Raw genomic sequence first — 8,662 nt, 5'->3', positions numbered from 1 at the left:
GGAAGGTCCAAAAACCAAAGCATATCCCTGCCTCAAAACCATCATATCGGTCATAGCATGCTCATGGAAATCAATGGGCACTATTGGGTACTAGTGTCCCACAATGACCCTGCTCCTTAAGTGCTTTAGCAACATACTGTAGCCTTTTCCAATTCATTTTACTATATTGCTGCTACATTCTTGCAGTCAGTTCCAATCACCCAATCAAGCATTTGCATGCTTTCTTGTACCAAGCACATAATTTCCATTAGATTCAAAATGAATTGAAATAAATTCAAATCATACCTCATTAGTAGCTTGTCAATAAGGTACACCTGCAATTTTGTTTACTTCCTGTCACAACAAGTCAAACTAGTTGTTTGATCAAATCGTCATGTATAAATATATCACATTTGGTTAGCTTAAAACACAACCATCATAAATCAAATGTAACCATCATAAGTCAACGTCATAGATCACATGTAACCATCATAAATTAGAGTCTTAGATCACATGCATAATAAAAATGAAATAAAATACCAATATCCTTCAATCGATTCTTTGCTTCTTCCTTTGTTCTTTTAGTACCCTCGCCGAATTAGTTACTAGACCTAGAAAGCACCCAAGGTTTCTCTTCTCTTCATTCACATACACATACACAATGTACATCACAACACATACATCCACACACGGTGTACAACACCACACAATACATACACCTACACCCAATATACAACACAACAGATACACCTACACCCGGTGTACAACACATTACATATACACACATAAAGTACAACATAATGAATACACATGTGAGGACACAACGACTACACAATACACATAACACAATACCACATGTGCACAACACAACGTGTATGATGTGTACACAATACCACATGTACTCAATTCCACCTGCACAACGTGTACACAACACCACATGCATGACGTGTACACTACACCACGTGCATGACATGTACAAAACGCCACCTGGACATAGCACCCCATGTACAACATGTACACAACACCACATGTACAATCATGCACACAACACCACATGTATGTAGCACCATATGTATAACATGCACACCATGCCTTATGTACACAACACCACATATGCAACATGCACAAAACACCATATGTACATAACACCCCATATCCAACATGTACACAACACTGCATAAAAAACATGTACACAACACCACATATACAACATGTGCAACATATCCACCACAATAGTACTACACATCTAGAGACCACACACTGACTCTACCAAGAAACTTTGCTTCTAATGTCTTTCCATTATCCATGTTTGTCCTAGCATGCCACAGATCACATTGCTGAAATTCTGTTGATTTATCCCTCAACAGTATTTATCATAGCATAAACATAGACATAATATAATCACATAATATCAATTCATATCCACATGTGATATATAATTGAAAACTTGAAGATTTGAACAAATTGCAAGTAAAATTTATGTGTTTTATCTAATGGATAAATTTACTAAACACATAAACATGTGGCTTTTAACCAAATTTTACAGCCAAAATAGAGACAAATAACCATATCTAAAACACATAACAAAAAACATGATAAAGGAGTTCACCCCTCTCTTAGGCTACATCTTCTGGTCCAGCTTCCAATGCAGGGCCTCTTTCATTAAGTGCTCAAAAGTGTGTTTACATGGCTTTACAATGCTCAAACAACAAAACTGATGTCTCTGATGGATCTAGCACTATCAAAAACCCCCATTTGGGTTCTTTCTGCACCTATTTGATAAAAAAAATTGATAAAGTTATGCCTATTACAAGTTTTTCCCAAATTCTATGGCTAGTCATCCTATAATTCGACCCAAATCTAGCTTGAGTGCCCCAAACCCAAAACCGGTGTGCAAATTTGACCTACAATCCTACTCGATAGGTGAAATTGTAGGACCATTAATTCAACCATTAAGCCCCTAGTTCTGGAAAACTTGATCATGTTACTGTGTATAATCGCATAGGGGGTCGAGATTCTAGGGCCTAACATCATGCCCTTTGGTTTTTTCACGTTACCAATTTTGTGGCTTGCCATGTGGCCTTGGGGATAGCCCCCTCCACATTTCCATGCCCATGGTCGTATATGGGGTCATGTGACCCCAGGGCTGGCTGTCACACGGAATCTGTCAAGGGTGCGGACACGACTGACCTTCCTAGAAGTCTAAGACATTCTAATGACAAACAAGACAAAAAGGAGTGATCTTTCTCTAAATACACCTTTTACAACATGAAAACTACAAGTGTTTAGGCTTACCTTATTCCAAAACGCTGTTGTTGAAGTCCGTTCTTGACGATCCGGATGAGCTCCTCCTTCAAGTCAATTCCTGCAACCACAAACAATCAAACAATTACCAAGCACTTGCATTTCATATAATAAAACATATATTCAACATGCAGACCAAGGAACACATGAAATAACTCATTAACACAAGCTATTGAGAAAAATAAACCAGTTTGTATTAATAACGAAACAAAGAAACTCTTACAACCTGGCCTTGGTGTTGTGCAAATTCCTCCCAGGGTCCATCAAGGATTTTCCTCTACTTTGACAAAGCTCACCCTCTCCCAAGTAGAATCAAGTGAAGACAATCTCTCCTCACAAAGGCTCTAATGGAAGACCTAAATCCTGCAGCATTTACCCAAAGAAAATGTATAGCTCCAACCTCTTCTCCTTCTGGCTCAATGCCTTTATTTATAGTGCTGTAAAGAGGTTATTCAGGTCCACTATCAATGGGATCATCCCCCTCTATGGGTGGGATAGCTCCCTTATTGATGGGATAAGTCCCCTCTTAATAGAGATACATGAACCAACTGGAGGCGCATCCATTTCATCAAACCGACCTCTAGAATGTTCTAGAAGTAACCACAAGTAACTTTTTCAAGATAAAACTTGCGCATTTTGCCTTTTACAGAGGGACGCACCTGTCCCTTAACATACAGAGCGTCCATGGACGCGGATTTTGTGAACATGGTCAGCGTCCCCGCAGGTAAGGCTAGAGAGAACCTGCGACCCCAGAGATAAACATGATTTTTACAAGACTTTCTCTCTTCTTTGAGTTTGAGATGGATAACAGAGGCATGAGACTTGCCTAAGAGGGTAGCATGACTTGTTGATTGGAGCCATACTAACTGTAAGTAGTCAAGGTGACATTTTTTAGTGTAACAGATTTCCCCCTAAAGTGCGAAGCCTGGAATAGAATAGGGTTTTGTAATTCTAGGAAGGGTGAAGCGCTTTATCATTTCAAGGATTGCCTTGTGGATGGCCTGGTTGGAACCTGCAATTTTCAACACAAAATACATGGATAAGATTATATCATCACTGAGGTAGGCATTCCCATACTCAGATTCAAAACTTTAACTAATGGACTAACTACTCTGATACAGGAATGATCTTGCAGTACATCATTTTTATAGACTTTTGTAGACACAGTATGGACGCAGCCATCTGTTTATGATTAGTCTACATAGATAATGAATACAAAACTCCTCGCAGCCTGGATGGTAGAAACTAGATCCAGGGTCTTCACTTCTACTTCCCGAATTGGTACGATTCTAGCCATGTGATTAAATGATTCGATGTCGAACATGGTAGAAACCACTTGATTACCAGTCAATGATGTAAACTGTTAACAAGCGTGAGAGAAACCATCAGTAATGTCAATGGTTCTCAAAGTACCAAGCACAACCCGTGAAATGTGAATAGATGTTTTGATGTCGAACACTTCACGGAATCCTCTGATCGAAAGTCAATGATGTAAACTGACGTCAAAGGCGAGAAACCTGCCATTAATGCATGCAGACTTCAAGTTACTGTCGATTCCTAAGTCATCTTTCTAGATAATGTGTCGATGTCGATAGAAAGCGACCCGTTGTAGGCAAGCCTGCAACACGAAATCATTGTTCAAGTTGAAGAAATGTTGCTGTAAGGACTGACTCAGGGATGGTCAAATGGATGACAAGTATTCTGCAGATGAAAGTTTTGCTTGCAGACCTCTTGAACACATAACGACACGACAGATGGCTTGGTGACGAATAACTCAAAGTTAATCCCCGGAACCCGGTTAAAGACTTTCAAAGTGATTTGGTCAACTGTGAGGTAAAAGATTTCCCAACCCAGGTGAATGAAAAGTGTCGTGTTCAAGAGCGGTAATAAAGTTTCTTTTGAGACAAAAGGTAACAAATAGGTTCATTCTTCTCTCTTTTCCCCCACCATTTCTGGCAAGTACCTCTTTATTTTTAACAAGCTTGAGGAGGATAACATATGCTTGATTATAAGCTCATCCTTCGGACGAGTCCAACCTAGTTTAAATTCGAACCCTAGGAAGGAGTGGTTCGTTCCCGTTTGTAATTGAACAGGTCCTTTACTGTAAAAGTTTAACGAGCCCAGTATAGGAGAAACTCGACGTTTTTCATTTTTAGAGAGTCTGAAAAACTTAAGGAAACTCCACGTTGAACTTTTTCGTAAATTTGTGTCCCTCAAGCCCGAAAAAGTATAAAATAATACCTGGGGGAACCGCTTGATCTTGCGACCAAGGAGTACTTTCATAATAGTGTCGTTGACCTGAAAAGTAAAAAGCGATCAAAGACACGTCGTTTTAGTTCCTTATCGAGTTTGAAACAACAAAAACCCGGCAATCTTTTCCTGATTTTACGGTCAGAAAAGAGCTAAAAGGGGACCGTCTTTTAATTCCGTTTTAACGAGTGTAAAAGAAACACTCGGCGATCTTTTCATGTTTTAGGAGTCAGAAAAGGGCTTAAAAGATGACTTTGAGGTTTCACTTTTTCGTAAGTTTTAATGAGTTCGAAAAAGGGATAAAAATGTACTCATGGTTTTCACTTTTTCGTAAGTTTTAATGAGTTCGAAAAAGGGATAAAAATGTACTCATATGGCTGACTTTCAATTTAATTTACGAGCAGGAAAAGACGGAAAGAACTCGGCATTTTCATTTGTTTTACAAGAATGAAAGATAGCAAAATAATCTCGGTATTTTCATGAGTTTAACGAGTCTTGAAAATAACTGAAATTGACTCGAGATAGGTTTCATTTTTACAAAAGCTTGAAACAGAGAAAAACTATGCTTCAAATTAGTTTCATTTTTACACAAGCTTGAAACAAAGATAAAACTGTGCTTGATGCCCCCTAAGCATAACTGTTAGAGCGCATGCCCCCCCAGCTTCATTTCATTCAACTAAGGTGGATGAAATGAAGGTTCAAGTACGAGATCATTTGAAAGACTTGACCTAAAACAAAAACTGAAATAACTAACCTAAATACTTAACATTTACGAGATCTAGTCAAACTCTCGACCCAATTAGAGGAGGATTTGTTTCATTTTTTAACGAGCTTGACACAGGAAAAGAACTATGCTCGGATTCGGTTTCATGTTTACGCAAGCTTGAAACGAAAAACTATGCTTGTTATAAGTTCACATGCCCCCAGCATAATGACACAAAACGAGGTACATGCCCCCCAAGCTTCATTGCATTCAATCAGTTGGATGAAATGAAGGTTTACTTTCAAGATCTTGTAAAGATTCGACTTGAAAAGGGAGTTGTTTCATTTTTTAACGAGCTTGACACAAGACAAGGAACTATGCTCATAACTACTCTTTAATCTACCTAACAAAATCTCTACTCTAAAAACCTTGATTCATTTTTTAACGAGCTTGACACAAGACAAAGAACTATGCTCATACCTGATTCATTTTTTAATGAGGTTGACTCAGTAACAGGAACTGTCCTCATACCTGATTCATTTTTTAACGAGGTTGACTCAGTAACAGGAACTGTCCTCAAAACCCTACTATCTACCGGATTCATTTTTTAATGAGGTTGACTCAGTAACAGGAACTTTCCTCATAACATCCAATTTTATTTTTTAACGAGGTTGAGAGAGGAACAAACTATCCTCTTCAACTGATTCATTTTTTAACGAGGTTGACACAGTAAAAGGAACTTTCCTCGGACACACTGATCATGGCTTCCAACTAGAAGAAAGACATGTCAATGGACACACCTTGATCATGGCTTCCAAGAGATCTTCATCAGAAGGAAGAACAGTTCTTTGGAAGGAACACATGTCAAGGGACTCAAAAGGGATAAGAACATCGTGTTCAAGTAATCCCATAGAGTTTTCCATGTCAATTACCGGATCTAAATCAACAGTGAGAGGCTCACTTACATTGGTAACTGAAAACATGGGATCAGTTGCCACATAATTAACCCGTGGCAGGGTAGATACCACTTTAGACTCAGGAACATCTAGGGGTGTTATATTATTGGTAGTTGATACAAGACTAGGGAACGAAAGCTGGTCTACAGTCACAATACTGCCATTGTGAGGGAAAGACATCACGCGAAAGAGTGTCGATACGACAGCTTTCATTGCATAAACATAATCTCTCCCAAGGAGTAAATTAAAATCCAAGGGACCTCGAACTACCATAAGATCAACACAAACAGTTTTACCTTCCAAGGTAATAGAAAACTTAGGAAGGATCCCTAAAGGTTCACTAATTGTTCTGTTAAAAGCTTTCAGATTCTGCGTAATAGGCGCAAGCTGAGGGGAACCCAAAGCTTTCCAAACAGCTGAGGATAAAATACTAACAGAAGCACCTTCATCTACCTGAGTACGATGTATGTCCCTACCACCAGCCTTGACAATGATTTGGAAAGGGATGGAGGAAGGAAGACGAGGTTATGTCAGTCTATTCCAATCAAAGGAAAAGACCTCAGTACTTGGAGGGGGTTCTGTAGAAACAGGTGAAATGCCCCCCGGCATAGAAGAATCTGAAGTAACAAGAAGAACCTGAGCGGTATGAAGTTCACTCTCTAAATGGAAAGTGGGATCGACCGAATGTGAAATTGAATCGACCACTTGATCAACTAAAGGATCATCAATCTGAGTGACATGAGTTTCACTCTCTAATGGGAGAGTGTGATTGACTGTACTTGAATTTAGAGCAATCACTCCGTCAGTTGACGGTAGGTTGGGAGAAAGTTTACGGTAACCAGTTGGAAGTTCTTGCTGTGGAACAGTAAGGTTTTCCAACAATGTTGAGGCTTCATCCATGTGAGGGCAAATGTGAGTTTGATGACTCCCTTTGCATAACTTACAAGGAAACCTAACTTTACCCTTTTTCCCAGGAACCTGACTATCACTAGTTGATGGATCAACGGAAAGTTGATGAGATTTTTCTGACCATACTTCCAAGACCTTTGGAATACCAGGACAATTGACAAGGAAGTGGTCACCCTTACAAAGCCTGCAAGGGTATTTGGGTTGACGGTGCATGTCGGAATTTTCCTCAACACCACTAACACTTACAACCATGGTTGGTTGGTTGACTTCTTTCTTATCTTGCTTCTTCTTCTTCTTCTTCTTCTTCTTCCCTTTCTTCTTCTTCTTAGCCTCCTGGTTACTAGCATCAAGGCTTTTACCAGGCGAAGAGGAAGAAATGGAGGAAGAAAAATTAGGCGAAGAAGGTAAAGGGTCAATAAAAGGTTGGTGATGTTGAGATGGTGAACTCTGTTGAGGTGAAGCATCCGGTTGAGGTGGAACAATTGGAGTATTTTGGGCCAACGAAGTTGAAAATAACCATATCGGTAAACCTATCGTAAATCCAGGTAATGACAAAGTAGCCATATAAGGAGGACCAACATTTCCAAAGTAAGGAAAAGTACTAGGATTCTCATTAGGAGGGGTTCCTAGGTTGATAAATTCCGGAACATTTGCCATTATATTCAACTTCAGTGAATTTTATTAACAATTTATAACTAAGACTAAAATTAACAATTCACAATTCACACCTAACAACTAAAATTCACAATTCACACCTATGGTCTCTAAAAGTAAAAACAAACAAATTAACACGTGCTATCAAATCTAGGAGTCAAACCACACACAAACAGTATTCTTCCGGACCAAAAACGCTAGTTGGTGATGAAGCCCAACCTCACTGGATTCAGTACAGAAATGGCGGGTGGAACAGTTACGCTGACAACCTGCTTAATGAATAGACTGGACCAAGTTCCTCCACTTTAACCGTCTCGAGTGAAGTGAACCCCCCAGAAAATCCAAGTGAGTATAGCCGACGTCTGCTCCAGGTACAGTGGGACCTTCCCTCCACCGTCACCTTGGGTAGAATCCTAAAGATTATGGTCACTAAGGTTACCAACGGCCACAAGTACACCTGGGGGAACAGTCTAAACTCCGACAGCACGCAAGGGCAGAGTAGCAAGCTCAATCCCCTTACCGGCTCCTTGACAGTAATCCAAGGTTTACCGATAAGTGACCCCTGGCTCCTCGACAATGGTTAATCCGAGGTTTACCGTTTTGTAATACGTACTGTCTGGCGTCGTTCCCAACGAGGGGGGAATGATCCCCTCACTGGTTCGGACACGAGCTCGTGCTTCTCCTTTAAGAGGAGCTTTCCCAGAGTGTAAATGTAACAATTGGATTTGATTCTATCACAAGATCGACTACTTGTTTGGTTTTACTGTCTTGGAGAGTTAAGTACTCACCTACTCCAAGACACTAGCCTAAGCTATGTTGGTGCTTCAGAGCCCTAGAAATGTAAAAATTACTAGATGAATTTTAATTAAGCGCTGTGTTATTAAGGCTGTTATTACTCAAATGGATA

This window comes from Pinus tabuliformis, chromosome 9 (genome assembly GCF_031772625.1).
Source record: "Pinus tabuliformis cultivar Carrire ecotype Pingquan chromosome 9, CPIR1, whole genome shotgun sequence".
Classification (NCBI taxonomy): Eukaryota; Viridiplantae; Streptophyta; class Pinopsida; order Pinales; family Pinaceae; genus Pinus; species Pinus tabuliformis.
This window is presented reverse-complemented; position numbering follows the sequence as displayed.